The sequence below is a fragment of the Pteropus medius genome, unplaced genomic scaffold, assembly GCF_902729225.1.
Source record: "Pteropus medius unplaced genomic scaffold, Ma_sr-lr_union100, whole genome shotgun sequence".
NCBI lineage: Eukaryota > Metazoa > Chordata > Mammalia > Chiroptera > Pteropodidae > Pteropus > Pteropus medius.
In genome coordinates, this window is record NW_024350397.1 from 5,869,903 (window position 1) to 5,882,181 (window position 12,279).

General features: G+C 36.0%; 1 protein-coding gene across 7 annotated transcripts in view; it reads right to left on the bottom strand.

Annotated features, from left to right (window-relative positions):
- Positions 1–12,073, bottom strand: part of CUL2 (cullin 2) — a 93,708-nt gene extending 81,635 nt beyond the window's left edge. For 2 of the 7 annotated variants that reach the window (XM_039839778.1, XM_039839783.1), the window contains exon 1: positions 11,909–12,043. The gene's annotated coding sequence lies outside the window, so the exon portion shown is untranslated. Of the gene's footprint in view, positions 1–11,380; positions 11,515–11,666; positions 11,846–11,908 lie in introns of those variants that run through there. The other 5 variants (XM_039839779.1, XM_039839776.1, XM_039839780.1 and 2 more) reach the window with 5 other exon arrangements.
- Positions 12,074–12,279: the final 206 nt, after the last annotated feature.

Consider the following 12,279-nt stretch of genomic DNA (forward strand, 5'->3'; position numbering starts at 1 on the left):
ACACACACAGACAGGACTGGTACCCAGAATATATAAAACAAAGCTCACTAATAAGATAACCTACAAACAAACTAACGAAAGACCCAGATAGTTCAGAAATACTGATGGCAAATAAGCACATAAAAGATGCCCAATATCATTAGTCATCAGGGAAATGCCTATTAAAATCTCAGTAAGATATCACTACACACATATTAGAATGGCTCAAAAAACTGACAGTATCAAATGCTGATAAGGACATGGAACAAATGAAACTCTTTGCTGCAGATGGAAATTTGAAATGAAATAACCATGTAAGCAGTTTCTATTAAAACTAAACATACACCTTCCATGTGACCCAGCAATCCCATTTCTCTGTATTTATACATGAGAAATGAAGACATGTATTTACAAGAAACCTAACACAATTTCTTAGAGCAACTTTATTCATAACTACCAAAAACTGGAAACAATCCAAATGTCCATCAACTAGTGAACAGAAAAACAAAATGTAGTGCATTCACACAACAGTACACACACTACTCGGCAATAAAATGAAACAAATCACCGATATATGGACAATAGATGAGTCTCAAAATCATAATGCTAAGTGAAGAAGACAGATTCATTAGGCTACATATTATACGATTCAATTTGTGACACTCTGGAAAAAGTAAAAATATAGGGACATGTATCAGGTCACTAGTTGTCACTACACAGAGCCATGAGCCTTTTGGGGGTGATAAACTATTCTATATCTTGACTGTGGTAGTGGTTATACCAACAAAAAAAAAAAGCTAACAAAATTCAAAGAACTATATATATTTTAAGGTGAATTTACTATGTGTAAGTTATACCTCAATAAACCTGACCCCTCAAATGCAACACGTCCATCCTTTTCTAGTATTTCACATATCAGTAATGACATCATCATCCACCCCACTCAAGCTAGAAATTTTAATCATTCTTGATTTCTTACTCTCTTCTATAAATCAATCCTATCAATCAACCAGTTCTGTCAACTCTATCTTCTAACCATCTCCTGAACCCATCCATTTCTTCCCATTCCCACTGACATCCCCCTAATCCGAACCTCCATCTCTGACCTAACTATTGCCATAGTCTCCTAAATGACATGCCTGTATCCCCTTTTGCCACCTTGGTACATTCCATATACTGGGCCAATATAAGCTTTTCAAAATATAAACCTAATTATATTATACCCTCTGCTTAAAATTCTTCAAATACTTTAACTTATAATCTTTAGTACATATCACATTTTATTAATAAAAAACCCTGCTATTTTAACCTACCACTGAGAGACTTTTCCAATAAAATTCAGTAAATACTAATATTCTGATTTTAAACATCAGTTATCAGTTTTAAGGGAATAGGTAGGTAATATGGTAGATGAGAATAAAGAAGCAATCGGGAAAATCAAGTTGATAAACTATCTAGATTTCTGATAGAAATGTTCTAAAATTTCTTTTGCTTAAGTTTTTCTCCTTACTACATATACTTCACTCCTCAGAACATTAAAAGCTGACCTGTCACTAACCTTCTTTCCTTTCTTCTGGGAATCTTAACTTTCCTGTGAGTGTTTGGTTTCTGAAGTTGAAAGAGAGCACCAAAATGACATGGGACTGCCCCTAAATATGATGTGTTAAAATAGCCTGAGAAAATTCCCACCAGAAACATTTGTAAAAACAAAGTTACTACTAATAGCAGAAATAAAAAAGATAAAACTTTGCCAAGATGAGATGGATTTTAATTTGAAGTGATACTGTTCTTCACTTAGACATTTTTTATACAAAGAAGTGATTTGAATAATTACATTTCAGCAGGTAAAGCAGTTAAAGAATCTCAAAGCATTCGATTTTAAGTAAAGAACTGAGGTTGGTGCATAATTAAACTAGTAAGCTAGTTTAGTAAAATGTATAATAACTGTGTTTAACATTAATGAGCTTAACCACTGAGAAGTGTTTTGTTGTGCCACATTTTAGTTAATCCAAATCAATAATGTAAATGGCTAAACATTTAAGATTGTGATTCTCTTTTTATTAAAATAAATAAATTACCAAATGATAACTTTTTATTTCAGTACTGATTACTACCTGCAATAAAAATATGGCCACTCCAAAAACTACAAATAAGATATAATACTTGGGCCTAAATTAACTTCAGATAAGTTAATATGCTATAATTAGTTTTTTAAAATGACATTCAGTGGGTTAGGGCAGGTTATATTCTAAGTACACAAAATAAAGAAAATATTTGACCCAATAAAAAGCATTAACAACTTTCAATATTTTCCATTTCCAAAACTGCTGCTGGTGCACATTGACCCAAAATGCTACCGTAATTTCATATGAAAATAGGATCCAAGAATATGCATCTAAATACTTTCATCTTACTGTATCAAATGTATGACTTATTAGACATTGCCAAGAGATATTTTTGTTATTTGGAAGGTCGGGGTACAATGCTTTTTGTTGCAATATGTTTGACCCATGGAGCTCTAAATACTCCACGAATGTCATTTCTATCATATAACTTTCCTACTAACAAATTTCTAATAATACATTCTCAAGAGAGAGTAAGTGAGAGCGAAAGAGAGAAGAGGGAGAGAGAAAGAAAGCTGAAGGAAAAACAGTAAAGAGAAATACAGCAGTCTGTCATCAATTGCATTTGGCAAAATATATAGGAAGAAAATCTGAAAGTCTAAAAAAAAAAAGCAGGGGACAGTGAGGAATAGCGAATGTATCATAGTACAATAAATAAGTTGTAAAAGGTATCTACTTCCAAAATAAAACCACTTGACCAAAACAGAAGATTTGTCTTCTTGAATCTCAGTAAACTTGAGATTCTCCCGAGTTGTAAGACTGTACTTCAAGTTTTCACATCACTCTCATCGACCTGAAGTTTAATATTTTTTTCACTTGCTTTCTCATTTTTTTTCTCTTAATAATCTAGGCAAGGAATTCAAGAAACAAACAAGCCTTAAAAAGCAATTGTTCTCACGTATGTTTCTCAGATGAGTTTGAGAACTTGAATTTGTCTTAATCCCTCATGGGTAGGCAAACCCACTTGGCATGCATGCTAGACAAAGCTGTAACCAACCAGCCCTTTCGCAAATAATCAAAACATTAAGAGCACATTTTTTCCTAGGCCTGATCTTCTATCCAAATATTAAAAAGAGCTACTTAATCATTCTTCCTTTGCACTACCCAATGATTTCCAATGTATGTTAGTCCATTCTTTCGAGAGCTAAATTAAGTCACATATACATAAACCTTGGATTTAAATCTTTTCTCACAAACAGGCTAAGATGCTAAGTTTAGTAGTAATTTTCATTGCTTTATCTGAGTATTTTTCTTTTTTTTCATTTCTTGGTTATGGAGTTACATTGCTTTTAAAGAGGAAGGAGATCACACTAACCAATTTCTAGTGGTTTTGCATTGTAAAAATATACAGAACCCTTGCTTCGCCTTCCAATTCTTATCAACTTAGTTTATCACTATTTCTCAATTGGTCTTCGGACAAATTAATCTATGTGGCAGATTCTAAATAATGTATTAATTCCCACTTATGTCCTGGTACTGCTAGCCAAAGAAGACACAGACCCAGGAGAAAAAAAAAAATTATACAGATATAGCAGATACATATCAACTTTGCTGACTACCTCATTTAAAATCCCAAAGCAGCTTTCGGTATGGACAACATAACTTCATATAGTCCCATTCTGTCACTAAGTGTCCTTTAAGGTAAAGAATAAAAACAACCCAATAAAGCAAGTTATAAAAATTAATTCAACATGACACTCATTTTCCCATGGGAGAGACACGGAGTAGGATGTACTCTGCCAATACTTTACCATCATCATAAAAGCATATAATTACAGAGCTGTGAAAAAAACAATAGCAACCCTTTATTAACCACATATATTCTAGAAACTAAACATATTACATTATATACATTATCTCATTAATTCTCAAGAATATCCATAATATGGCTATTATTATTCTCCCTGTTTTAAAGATGTGAGACTGGCATTTAGAAAATTAGTGTAAAATACATAGAATTACTAACTACCAAACACAGAATTTGAACCCGGATCTATCTGGCTTTACCACAAAGCTCTTATTCACTGCCCTCTACTGCATTTTTATTATTTGCAACTGTAGAAACTAGAGTTGACTCAGAGAAAATGGATGGATGATAGTGCAGCTCTCTAGCTGAAGGCAAGTTGCATCCAAAAAGCTGAATGTGTTAGGGTAGCCGAGGAAGTTTCTGCTAGAAGTAAAAACATTTAAAAAAAAAAATTCTGATCTCAAAATGAAAAGTTTGTGAGTCAAGAAACTAATCTTCCAAATTGGCTCGGTAATGACAATGTGATCCTAGGCTAGTTGCTGCTTCATTTTCCCCATCTGCACAACATAAAAATAGTATAAGACACATTATTTATAAATACATTTCAAGTTTGCTAAGATGAGGTAGTATTATTTTCTACTCTTTTCTGTAATTTTACTTTTCCATCCATGCTACTGAACAAAACTACTGTTGCTGAAATCTTCATGTCTTTACTTTTTCTCATACTTTATTCCCATACTAAAAGGCTTTTTTAACTCTATTTTTCTCATAAGTTCATTTTAATGTTTATCAGTTTTAGAGAGAGAAAAATGCAATCACTTTCCACATAAGGCCATATAATTTCCTTCATCCTTGATTTTCTTCTTTATAACTGCTCTTTTTTCAGCCCTCTGAAATAAACTCCAAGCTAGTTTGGCACTATCTATCTTTAAGTGCCAACATTAAGCTATCTACTAATAATCCATGCAAAATACTCTGTCCTTACTTACACTATATACAAAAATTAATGCAAAATGGATCTAAGACCTATATTTAAGAGCTAAAACTGTAAATTCTTAGAAGAAAACACAGGGGAAAGCTTTATGACAGTGGATTTAGCAGTGATTTCTTGACTATGATGCCAAAAACATAGGCAACAAAAGAAAACATATATAAATTGGTCTTTATCAAAATTTAAAACTGTCACACATCAAAGGACACTACAAAGAGTAAAAGGACAACCCACAGAATGGCAGAAAATATTTACAAATTATATATCTGATATGAGATTAATAACCAGAGTATATAGAGAACTATACCTCAACAATATTCAACTTAAAAGGACTTGAATAAACATTTCTCCAACAATAAACAAATGGCCAATAAGCACATGAAAAGATGCTCAACAAATGTTAGAGAAATGCAATCAAAACCACAATGATACCACTTCACACTCAGTAAGATAGCTATTATAAAAACAAACACAAAAAATATAAGAGAGAATGTGAAGAACTGGAACCTTTGCAACTTGCTGGCAAGAATGTAAAACAGTGCAGCCACTATTGAAAAGAGTTTAGCTGGATTTCAAAAATCTAAATATAGAATTATCATATGCATCCAACAACTGCACTCCTAGGTATATACCCAAAGGAACTGAAAGCAGAGACTGAAAAAGATGCTTGTGTTCCAGTATTCGTTGCAGCATTATTCACAACAGCCAAAAGGTAGAAACAACACAAGTGTCCATCAACAGAATAGATAAGCAAAATGTGGTACATACACAAATGGAATATTATTCAGTCATCAAAACATAAGAGTTCTGATACATCATACAACATGGATGAACCTTGAAGATATTATGTCAAATCAAATAAGCCAGACACAAAAGAAAAATACTTTATCATCCTACTTATATGAGGCATCTAAAATAGGCACATTCATAAAGACAAAAAATAAATTATAAGTTACCAGATGCTGGCAGGAGGGGAAATGGGGAGTTATTGCTTAATGGTTACAGTTTCTATTGGGGGTAATAAAAAAAAATTGGAAATAGATAGTGGTGATGGGGACACTGTGAATGCAATAAATGCCAGTATACTTAAAAACCATTAGAATGGTAACTTTTGTTATGTATATTTTGCCACAATAAAAACAATACAAAAAAAAAAGCACTGTCCTTATTCTAAGCACTTAAATGGACAACAAAGTTTTGATGCAAAAGTATCTAAGTCTCAGTGCAAAGTGCTCTCGAAAAAACTTTAAATGGATGCTTAATAGTCAAAACAATACTTAAAACTATGACGACAAAATGTCATTATTTTTGGTTCAGATAGACCAAATAAAAGATAAGTATTTTGAGACATAGCTTAAATTTTCCAAGGCTGAGGACTATTTGGGAATCTTCTTTGTCACATTTATTCATTATTTTGGTGTCATCATACTACTTACAGGATTATTATAACTATTAGAAAAGTATGCTCTATTTCTCACTATCAGAAAATACCAGTTACAAATAAAGGGGGATGGCTAGTATACACTCTGTAGTATTTGATTATAGTTATCAGTATGAACTCATGGTCTTTTATGCACACGCACAGATAAAAAGATATAGAAATACACAGATGTTTATATATGCATGGGTTAGGATACCTACATATATTTCTAGCTCTGTCGCTGAGAGGGCCAATGAACAATGACACCCCAGTGACACTGAGTACACACAGCATCCAGATCTTGGCTCCTAAATACCATTCTCTATTAAAAAGAACCAGAGCTCCTTGGAGAAACGACTGATTCCAGGGCTGCAGCAGAGAAAATACAAGAGCCAACCTAAAGGCCATTGCTAGATCTTGAGCAATAAAATGATAGTTTTAGATTATAAACCACAGAATAAAACAAATATCTATAACTCAACACTGATATAAACGAATTACTGAATAAATAAATGTGGAAAGGTGACAGTTCATCCTTACAGAAGAATTTCAATTAATAAATGTAGAAGGAAATGAGAAAAATATAAAATCATTAAGTGACCCTTTCTGTAATTGTCTACCAAAGAATTCTGCAATGAGTTTGCAAGAGTTTGAGAATAGGGTATCCGCATAGTTTCAAATAATCTACCCAAGATGGCTAGTACTTACAAAGAGAAAAACAGTTATCTTTACAAGTAGAGAAATTTGACAGATATGACCTTAACCAAACGAGAGCTAACATCATCTCTAACAGGATATACTGACATCCTGTAACCTGTGATATGATGCACTGAGAAAGACTCAACATCACTTCAGTAGTATTTTGCCAAAAATGCATAACCTCAATCTAATGAGAAAACATCAGACAAACTCAAATTGAGAGACATTCTACAAAGTAACTGATCATACTCATCACAACTGTTAAGGTCATAAAAGATGAGAAACGATTGTCACAGATAAGAGACTAGGGAGACTTAGCCAAATGCCATGTCTGATGCTGGACCGAATTCTAAAACAGAAAAAGATCATTAGTGGAAAAACGGGTGAGATTCAAATAAGGTCTGTAGTTAGTTTAGTTAATAGTAGTGTACCATTGTTGAATTTCCTGGATTTGATCATTATGTTCCGGTTCATGTAAGTTAACAATAGGGAAAGCTGGGTGAATGATATACCTGAGTTTTCTGTACCAGTTTTGCTACTTTTCTGTTAAGTCTAATACATTTCAAAACAAAGTTTTTGTAAGGTTTTTTTAAGAAGTATCCTGTACTTTCTCTCCTTTAACTGAATTAAAAAAAAAAAAAGTTGAGAAATTCAAGTCATATTTATACAGGATAAATTCAACATTTCATTATTTGAAAAGTAACCAACATTAGAATAAGACAAGTTATGGAGTTAATACTTATTGAGTATTTACTATATTCAAGGCCTGTACCAGGTGCTAGAAATGTTGCCTTCAAAAAGTTTATAGTTGATAAAAAATAAAAATGATAAACTGTTAGCCTGACTGATGAAAAATTCTGACACACACATATAATCAATCAGACTATAACCTAATGATTAAATAACAACAGTAACGTCATTTATAATGTTAACATTTGTAAATGAAAATCCTTTGGATAACTAAAATCTTCAAATAGGACATTAACACCTGTACATTTACAGAGCCTAAGTAAGCTTAACAAATTCACTACACATATTTCATACAGTAGTCTCATATGTAATAATGTCTAATGCTTCACAAAGTATTATTATTTTCTATCAAAGATTATATTTCTCCAACATAGAAACTAGCTGCTTACTTTAATCTGAGGCAAAAAAAAAAAAAAGAGAGCGGTAACAATAACAAAAATAACCACAAAAATCAAACTCAACTAAACTAAATGGTTATTAAACCAAGAACAATCAAAGAAAAAAAAGGTAGATCAATTTATATAGAAAGTATCCAGCTAAAGACAGCCAGCTGAAAATCAAAATGTCAACCAATACAGAAAGTATTTTAAATTCAGTGAACATAATATGTGTCTGGATTTTTAATTCTTCAAAATAATAATGCTTAAAGAAACTTAAATACTCCATATCCCCTCCACCAGGTGACTCAATCAACAGGGTTTAACTGCACTCCAAAAGTTGTTGCAAATGCTAACATCATGCTCTTAACACTACTCATTGTTTCAAAACTTGTAAGAATCAAAGGAACTGTATACTGTTCTACCACCTCCAATAGGCCTTTCCAAATCAAAGTAGTAATATAGGATGAATCTATATATTAAAGATAGTAACACAAGGATTATGCTAACATCTGCAATGTAATAGAAACACTACTGTTACATTCAAAGAGACAGATCACTCTGAACAGATACTGCAATTAACTGATTACTGAGAGAATTCAATCTTACATCTCAAGTATCAATAACTCGTTGTAAATCTCATGATAGCATTCCAAATTTTGACTTGTTTTTCCAAGATTTAACATTAGCCATTCAGAAGTCTTCAAAATATGATTCAAGGCCTGATCCTGTCATCAATTTATTTGAATTTAACTGATAGCACATGAATGAAAACACCCTTTCAACAATACTCATTTTTCAATTATATAAAGACAGCAGGAAGAAAAAGAGGGAACCCCTCCCCCCCAAAAATGCAAACTTTCATAAAAAGTCTCACAAAAAGCAACAGCTCTTTAAACAACTGCACATCTGTACATCAAAACTCAAAGGGGGCAGTGCCCCATAGCTTTCTCCTCAGCTTTCTACATTCTTTCTTTAGGGAGATCCATCCTGTTTCATAACTTTTAAATACTATTTAATGCTCTAAAAGGTAATAAGGTGTCAAAGCAGGTGAAGTACGCTACTAATTTTTCAAAGTGGGGGGAAGAAAACATACATATTTGCTTATACATGCACAAAATGTATTTTTGGAAGGATATGAAAGAAAACACTAACACTGGATCCAACCAAAACTGGTTGAGTGGAAAATAAGGGAGATTTTCATTTTATACCCCATCGAACATTTTATAATTTGAATCATGTGTGGTTTTTATTCAAAATATAAATAACCCAACAAATGCTGATGACTCCCCATCTCTCTTTCTCTCCTCACTAGAATTCAAGTCCCACGAAAGCAGAGATTTTTGTCTATTTTTTTCACTACTATATCCCCACTGCCTGGTCCACAGCTGGTACTTGAAAAATGTGTTGAATTACTCCTTAACCTCTCCACTAAATTCCAGACTTGTACATCCAAGTGCCTACTTCTCACTTCTGTCTGAACATCTAATAAGTCCTACTTAACATGTTCAATTCTACCCTATCCCCATACAACTTGCTTACCTCATCTCAATACATGGCATCACCATTTTCCAGCTGAAGCCCAAAACCCAGGCCTCACCCTGTCCCAATCAACTGCACTTTCATCCAACCCACAAGTTCAATAAATACCTCTATCTCCAAAATATATTTCAAACCCTTTTTCACTTGTCTCTAATACTCTAACTACTCAACCTGTCAAAGCCTTCTCACTGGTCTCCCTGCTCTTTTTCCTCTTACTCAATCTCCCCCCAGTCAGACTGTGTAAGTCGGGCCCTATCACTCCCAGTTTCACAAAAATTCCAATAGCTTTCCAACATACTTTGAAAATAAAAGCCAAAGGCCTCTGGACAATAAGACTTCACATGATATGGCCCCTAGCTGTGACCTCACTTCTTATCTTACACAGGGCCCACCTTCACTAAGCTTTCTCTGGTTTGCTGAACCCAAGCTAGATACCACCTCTAGGCATTTCCATTTGTTGTTCCTCAGACAGGAACACTCTTCCTTCAGATTGCCAAAGGCTAAATCCCTCTCATTTTTCAGATATCAGGTCAAAGTCACCTCAGATAGGCCTTTCCTGACCACATCAAGTGAAGTAGTCTTCTCCCAGTCACTATCACGACTCCCTATTTTATTTCCTTCATAACATTTATGATTCTCTGAAATTATTTTTATTTATTATTGTCTGCCTCTCCCTCCACCACATCACCAAAATTGAAGCTCCAGGAGTGCAGAAATTTCACGTGTCTTGTTCATTGTTGTAGGCTCTAATGCTTGCAATAATGCTAGGCATAAGAAAAAGGTGCTTAATATTTAACTAGTAGATAAGGCAAAACTGACTTTAAAGAAGTCTACGACATTTAATTTAGTGATAGACTGGTGAAGATAAAAGACATAGATAAACTTATCTTCACATTCATAAAACAAAATCATCAGAGAGGTTGGAGAGTAAGGTAAAAGTATTTCACATGCATATCAACATTCAAACACATAAAAAAGGTTTTTTCACACACCATGTACATGCATACTGCAGAAATGTGCTCCCAACTTATAAACATCTGAAAAAAAACTTAAGAATAATAATTCAAAACACGGGTATACATGTTATTTCATCTGTGACTCTTTTGGAAGGGTTTTCCAACACTGGATTTGGGCAAAAGAGGCAAAGTATAACCAATGTGTTCTTGGAAAGGAATGTGAGATTCTGAAGGGCAGGGAACAGTCTTTTGAGTGTTTTTAAAAATCAGTCATAACAGTGATTATTTCCTATAGTTTACTATGAATGTTGGTTTGAACAGACCTAGTTCAAAGATTTTGCTACTGTAAAGTCACAGTACATAGTGAATGTTAACAGTTTATATCTTATTATTTTCAAATTTTAAACTTCCAAAGTACTGCCCTTCAACTGGTAACAGTAATCCATGGGGAAAATCCATGAATTGCAGATTGTTATTAACAGTAACAGTCTGCAATTCACAGGTGTTTTATTCACATGCACGTATTTGTGGGGTGGTAGAGAATGGTCCAGACTCCCCAGCATGTAAGTGCTCCAAAGAGAGCCTAAGGATCTCATTTCACCAGACCCTAAGTGTTGAGACAGGTCTAGCATGTACGTTGGCTACTCTTCCCCATAGCTATCCATCTTCTCTGTCTGCGAAAACAAAAGTGAAAATACTCGTGGTAAGGATGTAAGAGATTGATGCCCTCTCCCCCAAATACAGAGTTGTGTATCCGTGAGCACGTAAATAAGCAGATGAGTAGACGCACTCTCACCTTGCCTCCTTCAGAGGAAAATGGGGCCGAGGGAGGGGCGGCCAAGGCCGGGTTGGGGAGGCCCGTGATTCAGTCCAGGGGGTGGCCGGGCTTAGGGGTCAGCGCTCCGGGGAGCCAGGGTCACTTATGGGACACCATCTTCCCTGGCCAACCCCCTGCCACTCCTCTCCCCTCCCCCCTCGTCGCCCCCAACTCCTTTCCTCCGCCCTATCTCCGCCACCCATCAACCGGGAAGGGAAGTTTCCGGGCGCCTGCAGCCCGGCTCCCCGACCCTCAGCGGGGTTACCTTCTGCAGAAGCGGGACAGGGGGCAGGGGACAAGGGGAGGGGAGGCAGCCCGAAGGAATGAAGGACGAGGCCCCGGCGAGGAAGGTGGGCGGCGGCGGCGGCGGCTGTCACTCGCGTTCCCCTGCTCACAGCGCTGCCATTACTGTGCCCGAGGCCGCCTCCCCGGCCGGCCGCCGCCACCCGCCCTAAAGACACGGGGGGTGCGCCGCGAAGCCCGGGAGCCCGCGCGCTGGACGCTCACCTGCCGCCGCGCGGAGACACAAAGAAGCCGGGTCGGGACAGGGGAAAAGGGGAGTGGGGAGGGGAAAAAGGACAGGCTGGTTACCGGATCCGTGAAACAATCGTCTTCCCGAGCGCCCGACTTTTCCCAACACACACCCTCCCTCTTCCGCTACCTCAAAGTCCCCCCTCGGAGCGCAGTGGTAGAGTCCATGTTACGGCAAGCGCAGAGAGCCCGCTTTAGTGCAATTGCGAAAGGCCACGGAAATCAACACAGAATCTGAAGGGAATCCTTGCGGCGCTCACCAGAATGAGGCAATCACGGTTCGCTGTGCTCAAGAGACCCAGTACCCACCAGGCTGGGGGATGACATACTAATGACAATATATCAGA